This window comes from Anas platyrhynchos, chromosome 2 (genome assembly GCF_047663525.1).
Source record: "Anas platyrhynchos isolate ZD024472 breed Pekin duck chromosome 2, IASCAAS_PekinDuck_T2T, whole genome shotgun sequence".
NCBI classification, from domain to species: Eukaryota; Metazoa; Chordata; class Aves; order Anseriformes; family Anatidae; genus Anas; species Anas platyrhynchos.
This window is the reverse complement of record NC_092588.1, coordinates 34,437,881-34,458,458: the sequence shown is the minus strand read 5'-3', so window position 1 is coordinate 34,458,458 and position 20,578 is coordinate 34,437,881. Positions and strand designations below refer to the sequence as shown.

At 41.1% G+C, this 20,578-nt stretch overlaps 1 protein-coding gene and 1 long non-coding RNA gene across 4 annotated transcripts in view; both read right to left on the bottom strand.

Moving 5' to 3' along the window:
* NCOA2 (nuclear receptor coactivator 2) overlaps window positions 1-7,638 on the bottom strand; it is a 197,874-nt gene extending 190,236 nt beyond the window's left edge. For 2 of the 3 annotated variants that reach the window (XM_038173626.2, XM_027452331.3), the window contains exon 1: window positions 7,487-7,638. The gene's annotated coding sequence lies outside the window, so the exon portion shown is untranslated. Of the gene's footprint in view, window positions 1-7,445 lie in introns of all 3 variants that reach the window. The other variant, XM_027452332.3, reaches the window with a different exon arrangement.
* A 5,207-nt stretch (window positions 7,639-12,845) lies between these two features.
* LOC106017628 (uncharacterized) lies at window positions 12,846-20,103 on the bottom strand. Its single transcript, XR_002402955.4, has 5 exons — window positions 19,745-20,103; window positions 17,333-17,377; window positions 16,400-16,520; window positions 15,399-15,461; window positions 12,846-14,884 (listed from the first exon to the last, which is right to left on the bottom strand). It is a non-coding gene; the product is annotated as an uncharacterized lncRNA (long non-coding RNA).
* Window positions 20,104-20,578: the final 475 nt, after the last annotated feature.

Below are 20,578 nucleotides of genomic sequence, written 5' to 3'. Positions count from 1 at the left end.
GAAAGAGCCTCTGCCCTAAACAGTGTACAAATTATGACTTACATTTATGATATAGAAATCATAAAAATGATTTAAATTATGATATAAAAACGGAATATATCATAGTTACTATTCTGCACACTTGTAGCTTTCCAACACCACCGTTCAATCTTCCATAGACTGGAGTGTAAAAGAAAACTTTAAAAAGGCAAACATAATAACTAAGTGCAACTGATAAGGCCCAAAATAACATCCCATGACTTCAAACCACTTCACATATTTATTTCCATTCTTTCACAATAATTTATTTTCTACAGTGCAAATAGACATCTGTATTCCAGCTACCTGTAGCAGTGTAAGATATGTTACCTTCTTGCCCCATAAAGACTAAGTTGTGAAGAGAACAAAATATCAACTCTACAAGCTATGGTTTAGCTAAAAATAAGGGAGTGCAAGACAACCACTTTCAGACATACGTGCAATAGACCTTTATTTAATACATACAAGCTTAGTGAATATTTTTTTGATCACATACAGTCTTCAGATTCCCTCACTCCTATGCTAAGAAATGGGCTTTAAAGTAACATTATTGTCTGTTAACGCTAATTTCATGCAAAACCATAGCAAGAAAACATTCCAAGGCCTCACTAGTAATGCAGTATCTTTGTATCAAAGTAAGCTGTGATCCTTAAAAAAAAAAAAAGGAAACCTTTAAACTATGTTACTAGAGCTGCATTTTAGAGCCAGTAAAGTATCAACAGGTTGACTTAAAAAAAAAAAAAAAAGAATAAAATAAAGGCAATAAGTATCCTAGTTCTACTAAAATGAAATCACATAATCCTGGTTTTAAATTCAGATATCTTCAAAAAAATATAAATATGTAGACTTGACTTGAAGAAGTATTCTTCTTGAAACTGCAATTGAAATTACATAATGCAATTTAAATTAGATAAAGTAAATAATGTATTCACCTGTATAAGCTCCCAATCTTTCTACTCAAAGAAACTCTTCTAAGAAATTGATAGGAAAGGAAGAGGACATCACTCGTTTCTCTGGAGACCAAGGTACAAATTTGTGTAAGGGCAGCAAGTGAAATTAGTTGAAGATAATTGCATTTATTTCTGGGAATAACCTCAGTGGTTGGTCTACAAGCCCTGACATTACTTTAGAAACAGTAAAGGATGGAAACTGAAGAGCTGCCTGGCAAACTCAAAACAGGGTGGAAGGAGTGTAATGGAAAGTAATCTCCACTGTAAACCAGGTGATGTCTGAACTCTCACTTGCACAGGTATGAAAAGCATATGACCTTGACTTTTTTTTTTTTTAAATTTGATTCTGTCACACAGATATGCAATGAATTTGTAAGTTCATAAACTACCTGCAATAAAAGTGTCAGTATATACTATCAAATTTATTCATAGGCAGAACTTCCTCCTTCCTCATAAAGTTTTCTTTTTAAATGCAATTTAGTACTTCCTACATAATCTGTGAGGTACAAATAAGTGACAAACTACATTGTTTTTAATTGGAGTAATTTTCTTCAAAATCCATTTGTAAGGCTCATTAGAGATCAATACTGACAGCAATGAAAAACTAAATCTGTTCACACACAGATGAATTACCACATGGACAGAATAGGATTCCATAATAATTCTGACCTAACAAGTAAATTGTTATTTCACTTTCCATCCCCATTCTTCAATCCCAGACTTTTCCACTGAGGCAGCCAATAAAGCAGCCAATTGTGATATGTCCACTATAAATCCTACCAAAGAGCAACAATATGTCTTACATAGCTCACTAAAAAAGCATCAAAATAGCAACACTCAGTCATCACTACATCAGATATATGATCTCACTATATCCAAGGATCCCCCATCCCCCCCATAGAAGCTTATGTGACCTGTACTACCTGAGATTTATGGACAAATCAACATTTTTGGTAAGTATCTTTAATTTGTCCCTGCCCTTTCATTAATACATTAATGCTTTCCATATATTTTGCTAAAATAGTCCATGTTACATTATCCTTTCTAAATAAGAAGTAACTTCAAGTTAAAAAAAAAAAAAAAAAAGAAAAATGTAATTAGGATTTGCAGAGAGGGCACTGCATCCTACCTGTAAAAAGCAGAGGCATATTACAAAAAGGCTCCTGAAAAATCTAATCACAGCGCACTCACTGAAAGAGTGAGATTTACTATCAGTTATAGCTGTGAAAATGAGAGCAAAGAAAGAATAATATATGCCAGTAACTGTATTAATGGGAGATTGTTATGGAAGCCATTTAAGGAAATGCAAGGCTTGGAATGGTATAATGATGCAGCTGCAGAAGAAAAAAAATAGTCTGTATTGTTAATGTGTTGTTGTATAGCTTTAGACATTTAAATTAATGAACTAATTTCAAACTTCAAAAAGCCAAGCACCCCAGTGACCATACACTTTCTGTAGGAATTGTGCCTGTATTATTTCCATAAAACTAAGTAAAATTTCTATTGCACTTAACTTGAATAACATTTTATTTCCATAGAACAAGATTGAAAAATCATAAATATTAACAAAATGTAATGCAGTGAATCCACCACATTCAAGACGTATTTTTTGAGCTATTCATCAACCCAAAGTAATTTTATAAAGCAGCAAAAGTATTCTAAATGCTCAGGAGAGGAAACACTGTTCTAGGTAATAAGTAAATGTAGGACTGAGCAGAAGAAAATGAATTTCTTCCACTCAGTATTAACATGAATTTACATAATGAAAAAAACTATTTCTGAATACTCACATCACTACACTGACAAGATTGGTTTGTTTTGGATTTTTTGTTTGTTTGCTTAAGCCCTTATTTAAAAATACACCATGATGATTTGTGGTGTTGTTTTTTGTTTGTTTGTTTTAGCTTGGATTTTTATTTTATTTTTAAATGCTGCACCCTAAATTGATTGAACTATACAAGCTGTCATTTTCCATGTCCCATTTCTACTTGGTATATTTTGAAGAGGCTAAGCTACTGAATCATTAAAAATAGGGAGTGTTTGCATAATGCAAATACTGCTGACAAACTATTAGCCTCAAAACCAGTAAGCTGCTTTAGTAATATGTAACCACTGATGTAACATTACAAATTATTCTAACTACTCAAAGTTACCATTTCACCTATATGCACGCCTGTTCAAACTGCAACTCCAACACAGAGCAGGATTCCTTGTGTTTCATGTTTCCCCTGAAATCTTAAAAATATTATCAAAATGCTATCTATAACAAATATGTGAAGTGTACGTTATCTAAGCTCAATTACCCTGACGGGTAAAAGTCAAAGAATACTTCTGTAAGGTTTAAATTCCCAGGAGAAGAAAAGCTCAGCTCCTGTCTGCAAGCACACAATGGAATCACAGCTGACGATGCACATCTTTTTCTGGATGTCTCCATATGCTCAGGAGGGTTCCCCCCCCCCCCAGTCCCTCCCTGTTTCTCCCTCTCCGCCTCCCTTGCTCTCAGCATTACATTGACAGATTTGTCTTTATCTGCCACCAGGAGCATGAGAATGTTTTAACAACTAACACAAATAAAGTAGTGCACTGAACTTCACCTTATTTAAAAATAAAAATAAGGGATCCTGCCAGAGTAGCCATCTGTAACTAAATTAGCTAATAGTAGAAAGCGAGTGCATGAATGGATGCTGTAATATAGCTTCTACAAAGTAAATATCAACATTACTCTGTCCTTAGCTTAAAATGCTAAGTCACACACCAGGGTATATACCGTGCAACAACACATCTCACCTTTGGCCTCAGAAGCCAGAAGCCAAACACAGAAATAAAAGAATACTGAACGTTTTAATGTAGGTAAGAATTCTGAAGAAAACGCATGGAATTCATTAAATACTTTATACGTACTTGAATACAAATTGCATTGTTTAGAGAGGCTAAGCACAGCAAACATACAAAAAATGAATGTGGCAGAAACAGCATTAGCTCAGTATTGCCTTTCTTCAATGCACAATCTATTAGTACTGAGCAGACAAAGAGAGTTACATTTATACTTGAATTTGGCACCAGTCTCACGCTCAGCTTTTTCTCTTCAATGGGCTGACAGCATCCTCAAGGCTTTAAGTCTCACAAGCCTCTGCAATTTCCACAATTCCCATTTCAGGTGCTACCAAAACTCGGGCTCGATGTTGATCCCCAGATTTTGCCAATAAGACAGTGACATCAGCAACAAAGGGAAGGGCCAGAAGACTGTGGGCATTGTAGTAGCAGCTGTCTTTCCCAATGACTTTGTTCTTCCTGCTGAAAAAACCTGTGCTCTCTGCAGATGGACTAGCTCTTACTCTCTTTCAACGATGGAGGGAAGTGTTGAACATCAACACTTTCATTCTCATGACAGAGCCTTGCAGACTTACAGTGAGCAAGCTGTAACCTAAAGGATTATAAAAACACAACTATTCTTAAATAATTAATCTTGACTTCATGGCTTCAGTTTAATACAATACACTACTTCCGATGTGAACAAATCCCTAATATTTTCCCATTTTTGTCCAAGGGGAACAATCTTTGAACATTTTCACTCTCAAATGATGTAGCTATAGTTTAAAAGCTTAAAACTGATTTGTTTTATTCCAACAGTATAATTCTTGATAGAAATAATGTATTCCTTCCTCAAATGTCTTGAGTTTCAAATATAGCACTGACACCACCAGGACACACAAAGAGGAACATAAGAGCTACACATCTTGCAAAAAAGCATCTTCAGAAACTACAGAGATACTCATGAAGTATCAATGTAGTATATGGATCCTTTTGCTAGTAAAGACCACAAGCTTGACAAAATATAAAGTTGAGAAACCTTCAGCTTTTATGTGAAATGAAAGAAGTTGCTGGCTGAAAAAAAATGACATGATTACACCACCTTTGTCAGGCATTTATTGCATAACGCTCACCAAAATGAGATACAAACATTGTAAAAATTACATGATTCTTCAAATACTTGTATGACATTTAGGATTAACCGTTCTTTTTAAAACTGCTCTGAATATTTCTGAGGGTTGATTCCATGACTATTTTGCTCAAGACCCCAGATCACAAACGGACATTAAGTTTATCATAGCACCTTTATAAACTTAGGGAAGAACCTGGGGAGGGCAGGGGGGCAAATTTACATCTTTTATCTCCTGTGACACAGTGGAGCCAACTTCTGTGTTCCAGTGTAATACAGCTACTTGAGGGCTATATTAGAAATGTCAAAGTAAGGAACACAAATGCATGGGTGTCCACGCATGCCTGCAAACATAGATGTATGTGCAAATTTGCATGAGCCTGATGTACCCTATTTATGACGCCACTGCTGATGTAAACAAGCAAGTGTTCTGAAAACTACGTAGGAGGTGCAGTACCACACAATCTGTGGTAAAACGGCCAATTTTCATTCACAGGGGTCCTACACTTTTCATAAGGGAACAAGAGCCCCGCTTTGGGGAATAACAGCTTAAATGTGAGGCTCTCGAGGGCACCCAACGCTGCCATTTCTCTGCGAGCACCCAGCACAGTGGATCAGGAGCTCCCCCTGCCCAGGCGGCCTCTCAGAGGGATCCCCCAGGAGAGGAGCCCACCAGGTGGCCCAACACTGCTATCAGGTTGTAAGGAGCGAGGAAATTAACCGGCCAGAGTTGACTTTATACTTCAGTAGGTGAAAACCCAAAGGGATGAGAACAAATGACTGCCACCAGGCACAATGGCAGCGAAGTAAGAACAGCGACGAGAAATGCTTTAAGTAAAAAGAGTGGCAGCCTTAAACTGCCTACTTATTTACAGTGGCAATAGAGCTTTGCTGTAACTGTCATAGCCAGACACAATACGCTGAGCTCAAACTATTCTTAAACAGCATAAAAATATCGCAGGAAGCAGGTGAGCAGGCTTTATAACCGAACCGACTACCCCGAAATAAAATAAAAGCATAAGGAGAAAACCCAGCGATCGATTACTGCCCAACAAGCAAGCCGGCCTCCTTTCACAAGGAGGCTGCTTCCTGGCTAAATTACAAGTGCATTCAGACAGCGGGCTGCACGCACACACACACTTCAGGCACAAGTAGCGAGGGTGAGAGCAGCTCGGACCCCGCGGCTCCGGTTACACCGCGGTTACTCCGCGGTTACTCCGCGCCCGGCGGCCCCCGAGGAGCGCGGCGGCAGCGGGGGGCCCGCAGCGCCCCCGCGCTGCGCGGAGGGAGGAGGGTTTGGGGCACCTCTCCCCCCTCGCCCCAAAAGCCTGGGGCCCCGCTCTCGGCGCTGCCACCACCACCGCCGCCGCCGCCCCCCCGTCCTTGCAGCCCCGCGGTGAGCGCGGCGCCGCCCGCCCCGCCCGCACGGGGACCCCGCGCCCAGCCGGCTGCCATCCCTCCTCCTCCTCCTCCTCCTCCTCCTCCTCCTCGTCCTCCCCGCCCCGCGCACACACGCAGCCACACGGCACTGCGGCGGCCGGGCCCCCACCCCACCCACCCCTCCCGAGAGGCGCCGGCGGCCGCCCCGGGGCTGCGCGAACGCGGAGCCTCCGCGGCTCGGCTCAGCCCGGCCCGGCCCCGGCTCGGCTCAGCCCGGCCCGGCGCGCACACGCAGGCGCAACCCCCGCGCAGAAAGTTCGCAGAAGTTGCCCGCTTTGCCCCCTCCTTCCCCCCCGCACGCCCCGGCCCACCGGGAAGGGCAGAGGGCACCTGGAGGAGCCGAGCCGGGATGGGAAGGGAAAAGGGAAGCGGGGTGGGGGGGGGCGTAGGGGGAACGGAGCGGCCCCCAGCCGTTGTCAGCCGGGGGAAGGGGAGGGGGCGAACACCGCCCTGCTCCCCAAATCAGCCCTTTTGTCAGCGGGGAGGGAGAGACCCTCCCTGCAAGTTTCCCGTGCGAGAAGGGGGGGGATCCTAAACACCCCTCTGCAATCCCCCCTCCGAGCCCCGCTCTGCCCCATGCCCTCCCCCGGCGGATGCCCGCGCCCCCCCGCGGCGCCCCCTGCCTTCCCCCCACTTTCTCCCCCCGGCAGCCGCGGGGAGGCGGCTCCCCACCTCCGGCCGGCCTGGCCGCAGCAAAGCGACCCCCCCCCCGGCCCGGCGGCGGCAGGGTGCGGTGCATGCACCCCTCGACCCGCCCCCCCCACAACAGGGAGGGGGGGGCGTCCCGGGGCAGTACCCACCCTCCCCCCCCCCCAAAAAAAAAAGGGGGGTGTGCGCGCACGATGCCCCTTCGAGGGGCAGCCCCGCAGCCCCTCTTCCCCTTCACCTCCCCGCCGAGGGGGCCGCGACCCCCGCCCGGTTCCTCCCCCCTCCCCGGCTCCCCTCGGCCGGCGTCAGCGCGGGGGCAGCCGCCCGCCAACGCCGCCCCTCCGCGGCCCCGGGCGGCCCCCGGTGCCCGTCGGGGAGGCGTGGGGGGGGCCCGGGGCACACCCCCCCCGCCGAGCACGGGGCCGAGGGGGGCGTGCGGGAGCCGGTACCGGGGTCAGCGGCGTCCCCCGCGGCCGCCGGCGGCGCTGACCTTCGCTTTGTAAGCCGAAGCTGAAGCTGGGGCTGCGGCCGCCATGTTCCCGTTTTAATAACTGCCTGCTTGTTTATTTCAATGCAGAGACCCTCCCACCACTCGCCCTCCTCCTCCTCCTCCCCTCCTTCTTCTACCCAGAGGAGGGCTGGACGGGGAGGAGGCGGGGGGAGGCACAAGGCACTCCCCCCCCCTGCCCCCGGGCACAGCGGCAGCGGCCGGGCCCCGCGCTGGGGGAGGCCGAGCCGAGCCGAGCCGATCCCGGCCGGGCTGGGTGGCACCGAGGCGCCGCCACCCCCGGCCGATGTCCCCCCGGGCCGCGGGGCCGTCCCGCTGCCCGCCCCCGGGGACAATGGCAGCCCCGCTCCCCCCAAGCCCTGCACCCACCGGGGGGAAAAAGGGGAGGGAGGGGGGAGAAGAAAGGAAAAGAAAGAAAAAAAAAAAAGGAAAAAAAAAAAAGTCCTTCGCCCTCACAGGGCGAGACTTTAAACGCAGCCCGCTGCGGGACTGGGGAGCTTCCCTTGTAGTGGCCCGTCTTCACCATAAAGAAGGGGGTGGTCTTATTTCCCCCCCCCCTAAACAAAATAAAAATTTTTTTAAAAAAAAGGAAAACGCGTTGCGTGCAAATTGTGGCACCGCCGCACAACCGTGCAGCAGCACCGACTCTCTCGCAGGATGGGGAGATGCGAGTTAAAAATTATTGAGGGCCGAAGGATGGTTGTTAAACATTGCCCTTTAGTTCTGCAGGCAAGCCGTGATGCAGAAATGCTGTCTTAAAAGATCAGCCTTATGTTTTCACAACTATCACTAATGGCAAGTTATACTCTACAGGCTCTAACAATTGTTATTTTTAATGCTTTCTCACAGGAATACGTAGTCCTAAGTTTTTCTGCAGTTATCCAGGCATTATACATAGTTACTGATAGTATGGCTAGCTCAGCAGATACTCCGATACTGTTTTTTTATCGTAAACCTTGTTTGGTAGTTACATTTTGCTGTAGTACCAGTGCTGCTTGTGTTTCCCCATGCTCTTGTCTGACTCATTTTTTTGTGTTTGTTTGTTTTGCTTTTTTTTTTTCTTTCATTCAGTAATAATAGTTCAGTTGTCTCTCAAAACAAATTTAAGGCAAACCTTCTGCCCTGCTTGTTTCCTCTGTCCACTGAAAACTTATAATATTTTCCCCCTCTGGAGAAAGAACTTCGGTATGGTACAATTTTGTCACATTAGGAAGCTGGGGGGACGGAGGGGATAATTTACATATGCTTAGCTTTGCTGCTAAATTAACAAGAGATCCTACCTACCCCAAATGCCACCCTTTTAGGGGAGTGCTTTTGGCATCACTCCAAGTGGGCATGCTCCAGTGCTGGGCTGCTGCAACTGGAGAGGACAACTGTTGGGAACGTCCCTGCGCATCGGTCGTGCTCAGGCAGAGAAACTCTTGTGTTTGCAGAAAGCTCTTCCAACTTGCCCATAGACAGGCAGTCAGCAAAGAGATCGAAGGGCTGTTCTGGCTGAAGCACAGAGAACTCAGAATATTGCCTTGAAATAACATGGCAAACGAGAGCAGCTTGTATGTGGAAAGAAACCTGGGGCAAAGAGATAGAGCTTTTCCTCTGGTCTCATTTGTTATATCTGTGCAAATTTCTGTAGCAAATAAGCTAACTGTTATACAGGCAATAATCTCATTTACCTCACGGTCATGATACATTCATTCCCCTATGCGAAATGAAGCAGTGGTCCTCTGGGAAAAAAATAGTGTCTTTGATATTATGACCATAAGCAGTCTAATTTAGAATTGCACAGGTAATTTTAATTCCAGTATTTCTTATTTAAAAATGCTTGATTTTGTCCAACCCTGCACATCCTTCAATGTAACCAAAACTCCTTATTAAATTATTTCCTAAATCCACCAGGAAGAGCAAGGCAGGCCTTTTACCTTGCTGCAGTACAAACACAACAGATTGCCCACCTACCACAAAGTTTAAGGGTTCAGCACTGAGAAAACCCCTAAGTCTGAAGCAGCTGAGTGTCCTTGGCAAACTGGGTGAGAGAGGGGATTTAACTACATCCACATATGTTTGGATCCTCCGAAATTTGTTATAAGCTGTTAACTCGTGAGTAAATACGTTTTGTCATCTAGGGCCAGAATACAAAACGCTGGTCAAAAATATCACTGTGTACAAAGGCCAGGAATTATGTTATTCCTAATTGCTGTTCTTTAAAGGGAAAGCATCATCTTCCAGAGGGAAAAGGATTCACTAAACACACTTCAGTGCTGGATTTTATTCAGCTTTATGGCTCTTTGAATCCCCTCCAATGTATTGCACCAGTGCTGCATTAAGCTGAGTAGAGATGGGTTTCACTTTTCACAAGAAGCTTCTTCAGTTTAAAACAAGAGCAATATATGCATTCTGTCATCCTCCCATGTTCATCCTCCTCCCACTTAGACTTCTAACCTTGCTGGCTATTTTGTTCACAGCATCACATTGTACAGTCACTTGATTATTCACTGTGATCTGCAAACCTTTCCTGGTGTGAAACTTAACACAGACAGAAGCTTTTAATTCCTTTGAATTCTCAGTGAAGTTTGCTTAAATTCCCTCATCATAACTTTTTTCCCCCAGATCAATAAGAAAAAAAAAAAAAAAAAAGGAGAATCTGAGTGTAATAATGTTTCACTGATCAGAATAAACATATGTATTCATTTTCTTTTTAAATCCTCCCCCCTCTCCCCCCCAGTGAATTTCTACAAAATTTGGCACACAGAGTAGTGTGAATAAAACTAACATACACAGGAATGTTCTTGCTTGCTTTTCAAATAAGCTGGAAAGTTATTCTTCCATCAGGTGAAAGGCCATTAACAATTTGTTGAATGCTCATGAACTTGGGAAGCCACTTAGGTATGGCTGCTGTCTCATAAAGCTCCATCTCCAGCTTTTACACATAACAAAGAGGGGTTTATGTGCACCTGCTGACATCAGGGCTATATGTAGAGCAGCTGTTGGTGCACAACATTTTTTTCCATGAGCAGCTGCATTTACCCTGTATATTCACTCTGCCCACCTTTATGGAGAACTGAGTCCCCACTTACTCATTAACATTCCCAAGACAACTTAGATATGGTCTTTATGACATCAATTATATGTATAGAGAGAGAGATACTGTATATACCTAACTCAAATCCACAAAGAAATCAAAATGAAATTTTAAATCAGGTAAATCTTCTGTATGATCTTCACCCTCTTTAGGGTGAGGGGACCTGTCAAGATCTTTTGGTTGAACCCTCAGCTCCAAGTAGGGACAATTTTGAAGTTATACCAGCTTTCCCAGTGTCATATCCAGCCAAGTTTTTCTGTCTCTAAGGAAGGAGATTGCACAGCATCTCTGAGCAACCTGTTCCAGTGTTTGACCACACTTGTGAGGTTTCTGGGTTTTTTGTTTGTTTGTTTTCCTTTCTATCTAACAAGTATGTTCCAGCTTGTGTCTGTTACCTCTCACAGTTAAAAGGCAACTGTGACCTTCCAAGAAGGCTCCATCTTCTCTATACCTACCCATTAGGTAGCTGACGAGAACAACAAAATTTCCATCTGCATTCTCTCCATAAGACTGAATAACCCAACCCCCTCAATTGCTACTTGCATGCCATTTGCTCCAGCCACCTCACCACCTTGGCAGCACTTTACTGTATTTGCCTTTTTATATCATTGACTTTTATGTACTCGGGAGCTCAAAGGAGGATGCAGTAGTCCAGATGCAATCTTACACATACTCCACGGATGGGAATATAGCTCTTGTTATTATGGCCCAGGATGCCATTGGCCTCTGTTGCAAGTGCACACTGCTGGCTGAGTTGCTGCTCATCCACAAACCCCTTTTTGCAAAGCTATTTCTACCTACTCAGTCCCCCAGCTCATAACGTGGACACTTATTCCATCCCAGCTCAAGGATGCTGTATCACCATTTGTCAGAATTTGTGAGGTTCCTGCCAGCCCTTTTCTCCAGCCTGCTGATGTCCCTCCAGTGTATTCACCACACCTCCCCAGTCTGTCATCATCTGCAAACTTGCCATGGGTACACTTCATCTCATCACTGAGGTCACTGGCAATGATATCACACAGTATCAGCCCCAGGATTCCAGCCACCAGCTGGATCTGCTACTGGATCACAACCCTTGAGCCTAATGGTTCAGCCAATTTTACACCAAATCTTCCTCTTGTTTAGTTCATACCTTTCCAGTGTGGTTAAATAAGGTCTGCAAATGATTGTGTCAAAAGTCTTACTGAAGCCAAGGTAAATGACATCCCTTGCTCTCCCCTTCTCCACATAAAATGTCCATCCCTTTTTGTTATAGAAAGCAGTCAGGTTGGTCAGGCAGTTTTTGGCTTACTGCCTGTCCCCCATCACCTGCCTAATCCTCCCACAGACTAAGGTCAGGCTGGCTGGCAGTTCCCCAAATCTTCCTCCTTGTAGATGGAGGCAACATTTGCCTTTTTTGAGTCACCAAGTGCTTCTCCCAGACACCATGACCATCAAAAGGTATGCTATACACACACCTGGCATGGTACTCATACCTTATGGTTACAGTCACTGTGACCCTCTGACCTGGCATCCCATCTCCCAAATACTTCTGATTATCCTCCTCCCATCGTCCCTTTACCAAAGGCTCCCCTTTCAAAGTCACACATTGGCTTAAATGCTGCTATGTTCTTTTAAAGCATCTAGGATCTGGCTCAGTTTCTCTACTGGTACTTAGGCTTTATTCTCATGTGACACACCGGCTTAATTATGAGGTTGCCATGAGGAACATATCAGAGGTACATAGTGCTTATATGTTAAAATTAAAAATATTTTTTTTTCCCTTAGAAAAACTTAAGGCACCATTTTCCCACCTCAGGTAATAAAACTGTAAGTTTACAAAGTGCTTAATCAAACATTTTGTTGCTTTTTGGGGTGTTATTAATACAATAGTTTGTTTCATATTCATACTTTTTCATCAGATAACCTTGAAAAGCTCCAAATTTTTCAAGCAATAAATCAATCAAGATCAATTTTATCTCATAAAATGTTCTGAATTTGCTAAGCCAACACTCTGCAGAGAGGTATTATAAAAAATTCTGGGTTAGCTGGACTACCTATGTAATAAATGTGTAGTGTATTATAATTTTAATCAGTATTTATGCAAATATTTTTGTACTAGAATAAATTACTCTTGTTTTATTCATACTACTTTTTTTTTTTTTAGTAGTTCTGACTAAGACAAAATGACATTCAGCTGAGGAAAATATACATGTATAACTAAAGCTCAACTGTTACGGAAAGTGTATATATCATCCTTGTACTGTAATATAAAAAAACAAAACAAAACAAAACAAAACCGAAACAATCAACAAACTCATACTTTTACATTGCTGGACCTGCATTTACCTAGCCTATTTATTTGCATCCCTTTCTTTCAGCTACAGATAGCAATCATGACCGCAATAAGCGATGGACCAAACAAAATCTGCCCCTAAATTTCTTGTGTGTTGTGATGGGATTGCTGAGCAGTTGGTACAAAATCCCAACCACGAAGAAGGGGTTGTTTCCTCTGTTGGCTGGGCACTCCTGGACACACAGCTCGGGGTGACCCTGCTCATGTGGGAGACACCCCTAGATGTCCCTTCCAGCCTTGGGAATTCTGTGACTGTGATACTTTTTGTATGAAACAATTACTTCTGCTTCTATGCTTTATTTCACACTTCTCTCCTAATTTTTCCATATAATATTCTCTAATATTTTTCCTTTTGCCCCTACTTTCCCTTTTATCTTTATTTTTTCTAGTCTTTTATTCTCAGTCTCTCCCATACTCTCATCCTGCAACATGTGCTCAACAATACAAACACCCTGACATATTCTGCATATTCATGTAGTCTATTCAAAAGATGTTGCCTTTCTTTCTAGTGAGGATGAAAAAGGCCCAGCTCACCCCTATAGTCAGACTTTAATCAAGAAAGTAAACAGCTGTCAAGCATCCACACTAAGGGGTATAACTGAGCTACACATAAGAAATAAAGCTACAAGTGTTTCATTATGTTTTTGCTGCTTAGAGAGCAAGGTCCTCTCCCCCTTGTAATTACGTGGCTGAACATGTTAATTTATCTTTTATTTAGAATTGTGTAACACTGTCTTCCTCCCTTGATTTCCTGTGCTTTAATATATACAACTTCCTACTTTCACAAGAATTTGATAATAAAATATACTGCTGAGGAAAGACAGAACTAAAACTTCTTAAAAGACACTCAACATTGACAAGGTGACATGAATGCTTTAACAAACCCCTAGACACACCCTTTGTTTGCTCTATTTTGGATGTCCTCAGAAAACTTAATTCTAAGGTAACTTTATTAATTCATATTTAACAATTACTTCTCATCACTGATCAAACACACTATAACATTTTCCTCCCAAACTATAATGATCATGCATGTAGGGTCTAAGTGTCCCTACATCTTTGATGTTGAATGCACTTTCTAAATTCACTATTAAGCTGATTACACACTGATCAATCTATGTTCTCCATTGGTCACTTACCGTGTAAACCTGGAGATATGTACACATGTAAGTTTACTAGCTCATGTAATTAGAGTGCAGAAGGCATAAAAAAAAATCAGAGGGGTGGTGAAGCATGTTTTTAACTGGCAAAAACTCAGCATGTCTGTACAAGTAGCACATTTCATGAAGCAGACATAAGATCTGCCTCTCTGTACTGCAGTTCTTAATGCCATTATGAAAGAGATTAAATCAAGATGGAGATGACAGTGATTTAGTCACAGAACCAGTTAAATGGCTTTCCAAACTTGAGGCCACTGATAGTATTTTGATTTACAGATAGCATAGAAGTTTGATCTTACAAACATTTAACTGAAATAAAGTCCAGAAGGTATAAAGAAGGAAATATAAGGAGCCTGGCACAACTCCCTAGCTCGACTCCTAGTTCGATTTCCAACCATAAGTTTTTGCACGGAATTGTTTTAATCTAACAAAAAATTAGGGGAAAAAAATGTCCCTGAGTTTTTCATACTACATAGCAGGCAGAAGTTTTCAGTTTCCTGAGACTACCTCCATTTCAGCCTAATGGCTTGCCCTCTTGAAAGCTGGTTAGCATCAGCCTCATCTGACTCATCAGATGAAGGCATTAGGAATGGGAAACAGTCATTCCTAAAGAATGAGACAGAGAGTGCAGACCAACAAGTTGAAGATTTCCATGATTGGTTTTGGACATCCTTCCTTTCCTTCCCCAGTCAGCTCTTCAGATTTGCTGACTTTTGTGTGCCTGACAGCTCTGGTGGTCTCCTTAAACTGGCTTCCTCCACTTATGGGCTTCAGGAGCAGATATAGCTACCAAATAATTCCTCCACCTGTAGGATGGGGATGACACATTGCTCAGAGTATAACAAGCAGTTTTATGATTTTCCTTCTGCTTTCTTGTATCAGGAAGAAAAGTTAACAGGGTTGTCTTTTAAATAATAATTGGTCATCAGAATTAACGTGTTACGAAAACTAGTCTCAGAGCTATTGCTCTAGCCTTCCTATACATTCAAGTAGGCAGTTCTTGATCAGTATAAGATAGTTCACATTTCTGAAGTTGCTACACTACTATAGTACATACTCACATCTGTTTGTTTTTGTAGTTAGAGGTATTGCTTTTGTTGTTATTACATGTGGCTTTTAGGTTCCTCTTAAATAGGGTTCATCAGGAAACAGTAAGGTTAGCAAAGGCAAAACTGAAGGTGGAACATTATTCCCTGTTAAGTTCTCAAATATATTTTAGTAATTATCATAATATATGAAAAACAAACAAACAAACAAAATGTTTCATAAAAATGAATTAAAAAGAGAAAAAGAGCTAAGATAAATGGATAAATAACTTACTGCTTGTACCTGCAGTTAGGTAATTCATGCTTGATTAGACGCTTGAAAGATGATGCAAATGCACTGAAAAAAAAATAAATAGAAAAGCACAATTTGTAACAACGAGCACACTTACATGTAACTTAACCAACTCAACCTTACAATTGTTTAGTGACTCCAATCTGACAGCTAAGGTAATGGGCTCTATCAATAGTTCTGCTTGCACTGTTTAAATCAACAAATGTTTCACAAGAGCCACTGTAGCCCTAACATTAGGAGGACAAGTGGCATAAAACTCTCTCCCATCTGTTGCTGTCCCATTCAGAAAACCAGGTACACCCTAAGTTTTCCACTCTGCATTTTGATTCTCATAATTAAGAAAGATCCTGCAGTGCAGAATTAAAGCGCATTTGACGAGACGTTTACATTTGCTGTGCTTTCTGGGATACAGGCTTCCAAAACCAATTGTCCTTAGTACGTTCTTCTGCCAACAGCCTCAGCCTTATGCTTACCAAAGGGAGAAAAAAAAAAAAAAAAAGACAGACTGAGCTGAGCCAAAGGTGTTTTTGTTTTTTTTTTTTTTTTACATCAGAGAGTGACAAAGTATGAGGAGGAATTTTATTTCCATATAGAAAACTATCACATTCCCTCTTAGTTTAAATGCAGCCTGTTGGGTTAAATATATACTCTGTATCCAGAAAAAAAAAGAAAGAGAAACAACAAGAGCATGAGGCAGAAAGAGGTCGAGAGGTCATCTGTGTCCACCCCCTCCTTTAAAGCAGGACTATCAACACCTATCTCACTGCTAAGTCGTTGGTCTAACCTGTTCTTGATGACCTGTGATGAAGACATCGCAGCCTCCCAGCTACTGCATTGCTCTGCTCCACACAACTAGTTTTTCTAAAGCTTTGACTTGGTTTCTCCTGATGCCTTTTAAGCCTTTATCTTCTCCTCATATCTACCATAGGTATGGAGATGAGATTTTTTTTTTTTTCCATGTCTCTTTACTTACTGGTTCTCACCTGTATGCAGAACTGTGGCTGTGTTTCTTTCTCAGTCTTTTTCTAGACTGAGAATCCCAGTTCCTTCCAGCTCTCATTTCTGTGGGTCCCTGGGCATTCAAGCTGCAGTCCTACAGACTTTCTACAGTTGGTGCAGAGAAGACACATTTCTTGACAGTGAACATCCCACTTGGTCTGAGACCTTACTGGCACTGGAAGAAATACTCCATTTGCCATGCAGGCTGTATGTCTTTTTGAACATCCCTATTTGCTTTTGTTCTGTCCCAGTCCCTGAGAACACGGCATTGCTCACTCTTGTTCAGAGATCAGACCTATCATCCTAACCCCCAAATTTAAAAACATAGTTTAATACATTATTACGGAGATTATATTGATAAATGGCACTCCAAATGAAGTCCTCATCAAGTTATTTAAAAAATATCTTAAAGGAAAACCTAACAGAGGCTTTTAGAGTACAACCGTCTGTACTTTTCAGCAAAATCCAAACTCTAAATCAAAGCATAATAAGCATATAACACTGGTATGGTTTGTACATACTGAATCTGCCTGAATTTTGCAAAGACAAGTGTACATGTGTTTGTTTCTCTTTAGTAGTATTTCTACAGATCAACATCATGGATATCAGAGAATCATGCTTTACTTTTAACTACAAACAAGTCTCAGTATTGTCTTATGATAGCCTTATGTAACAGTATGATTTGTAAGAAAACAAACAAACTCCAACACAGGAGAAAGCTTCTATTTACTTTTATGAAACTGAGACGATCACATTGGGTCAGGTATTTAATTTTAGTTTAACAGGCCACGTTCAATTAACTATAAGTTAAAACTGGGAACTAAACTTCTGCTGTTGTAGGGATTGGGAGATTCAGCTGTTGAATGAGATCCCTTTTGGCAAAAGGACTGTACAAATTTATTGCAAACAGTTCTTACCTGACCAAACATTGTAAACTAAATACAAGATAAGAAATGGGTGGACTGAAAAAAAAAAAAGAAGAAAAAAAGAGTATTATTATTATCATATATAGCAATAGTAATAATAATAATAAAAACATAATAAAAATAACAACAACAAACCCCATCCCTACCCTGCACCTAGAAACCAAAGCTAAAAGGAACAATGAAAACTTGGCCAAGTACAGGTTTTGGTATGATAGAGAGGTGTCATACTCTACCAGCTGTTTAACTGTTGTTGAGTCACTCTTGGGAGAAACTAGAGCAGGGTAAACAATGCAACAATTCAAAAAATTCAGGAGACACCCTTAGGTAAGTGATTTGGCAAATATATTTAGCTTTGCCGGGGATACTCACTGAGTCTACTTGCATGCCTAAGTACCTTGCTAATCAGGAGTCTATTTAAGCTATTTGGAGATAGAAATTGAAATGTGTTTGTGTAAAGCTGTTGAGCCTGGTTCTAACTAGTTTTTACAAGAGAGAATCATGCACAATACAACATGCCTTGCAAACATGACTTCAGTTGAACTTGCTACCTATATATATAAAGACCATTTTCTTCATGCTTGTTTTTGTAGATCCTTTTAATATTTCTTTTGTTGTTAAAATGAAAGCCATCAATGAAAGAAAGAAATCCATCCAACACTTCAGCATTTATACAATACTTCTAATTTTGAGGGAAAGGTATTTGAAATCAAAAAAGCTTTTTTCAGAAATTCCTTAAATCATATCCCCTGCTGCTTTGATAAAATCTTTCATTTTTCTTTAAGAACAGTGTTAAAGAAGTAACCTTGTATTGTGATACATTGAATGAGTACTACTCAGGGAAAGCATTGTGTATAACTTGTGTATAGATTTGATTGCATCAGTATTTGCAAATATAACATTTATTTTTTTATATACTTGTTGATAAATACAGAGCACACTTTTCCATACTGTCTTACATGCAAGTGGTTTTATGACAAAATGCATTTTAGTTTATAAACTACCTATAAGAACTGAGTAAAATATATCCTATTAAGTGTTTTATATTCCTTTTTTTATGGAAGAGTAGCTCATTATATTATTTGAAAGTTCTGTTTGATTCCTTACTTTAAATTCCATTAAATTCCTCAGTGCCTGTTTCTTAGCACTTCACTAATACCTTGTTTGTAAATACTCACAAATTTTTGTAGAACAAAAAAAATGTGTTGGTTAGAGAAGTCATGTATTTCTGTTTAAACACCAGGTAGTCTACGCAACTATTTAGAAATAAATTGCAGTTTGATTGTTACATAAGAACAGACAAATGTAAACAGTCCTTGATACAGCCCGTAGTTGCCATTCCTATATTCCAGTGTTCAGCTTATTTCCCCAAGTATTTTCTCACTACTCTGTCTAATAGAAAAAAAAAAGTCAGTGACAACTGAGGATACGATGGACAGCATGAGCAAGGAGTAGTAGGCTTGCCTACTTCAAGTAAGCCTTCCTAATTCACATGACTCAAACAAGAAAATCAAGTAAGCCTGCAAACCCCAAACAGTGGAATGAAGAAGTAATGCAAGAATAATTCCCAATTAACACTGTTTATTTTCTAGAAGGAGACTATTTAAACGCTTGGAATTTCATCTGACCACCACAACTCAGAATTGCTTTAAAAACCTATTTTAATTAGTTGCAATATAGCGCATTGTATCTAGAGATGTGCCTATATACAAATTGTAGACATAAAATGTCGTCTATAAAATCACCAGCTGTAATTATTTGTACTCATTGGAATTAAACATGCTGAAGTCAAAGCAATAGAAACTAACTGAGGAAAAGATAAAGCTATGCATACTTCTGTGAAGATAAAATTCTAATAAACAAGAATACTTTCAAGAGATAATTTCTCCTCTTTACATACAAAATGCCAGTTTGGTGAATGGAGTAAGAAATTCTGTAAATTAAATGCAAATAGAGGTGAAACTGAAAATCAGGTTGTTTCTCAAACACGGAAATGTACATAATATATATCTCTTAATCTATAACCAAATCATGACTAAATTGCTACTTCAGAGCAATTGAAAAGGGTTCTTGCTAAAAATAAATGAAGTTCCTGAATAGTAAAGGCATGGAAATATCTGGAAATATCTCTTTACCTGCAGCAATGACATCCCAAAGTTTGTATGTTCCCCCAAGACCTACCATAATGACATACCTTGTTGACATAGCTCAAATAATTCAAATACATAATACATTAGAAGATGCTGTGCAGATTGCAATAAGGATAGAATCTACATTGAAATATTGCATGATTTAAAGTAAAAAAAAAAAAAAAAATGCCAGGGGAGACAATATTCTGAAGATTCAACTCTATATTGTAAATACAAGCATTATTCTAAATGCAAGCAGAAAGGGACCTCGCCCTACCTCAAATCACAGCTACCACTTAGAAGAAAAAAAAAAAAAAAAGGAACATTGTAGTTCTGGTGTAACTGGTTCACACACAGGTGGGTAGAAATCTGCATCAAAACATCACGTCAGCTCCTTTTTATATGGATGCCTTATGTTCTCCTCTTCTTTCCTCATTCATAGGGATGGATCTGCAACACTAACATCGATTATATAAAGCAAGAAGAGTCATAAACTGTTAAAACAAGGCCACAGACAACCTTTCCCTGGCTATACTCTGTGCTTTTTCCAGCTGATATCATTCCTCTTTCTGCATTGCAAGCTGTTCCTATTGATACTGCTACTTTTTGCTGGCTTTAAATATAAATAATACACTAGAGAAAATGCTTCTCCAAGCAAAGTAATGGAGACCAAACAGCTTGCAATATATCAGCTCCAAAGTGAAGGCCTAAAACTCTGTGAACAAACTAAGTTTTCAACTTTATTAAAAAACCTGTTAAATCTGTACTACTTGATAATTTCTTGGTACATTTTGTACACCAGAAAAGACTTGCCCTCCTGTCCAAACACCCACACGCTTGGGGGTTCCTGATGCAGGTGTAAGTCAAGCACAGCTGTAGCTACTGAGGAAAAGGACTTTTCAAATTTATGAAGAAAAATATGATGTAAAACAAATATTCAAGTGGATGTAAACTGTAATTCCCAGTGCAATTTTAATGGTGAACAAAAGCAATGCAGACACTTGACTTTCAGAGAACAAATTGACTGCTTTGGACTGCTCAGCCAGAATAGCAAGATCTCATTTACCACTGGGGTGAGGGGGTCAGGAGAGGCACAAGCTGACACCTCCTA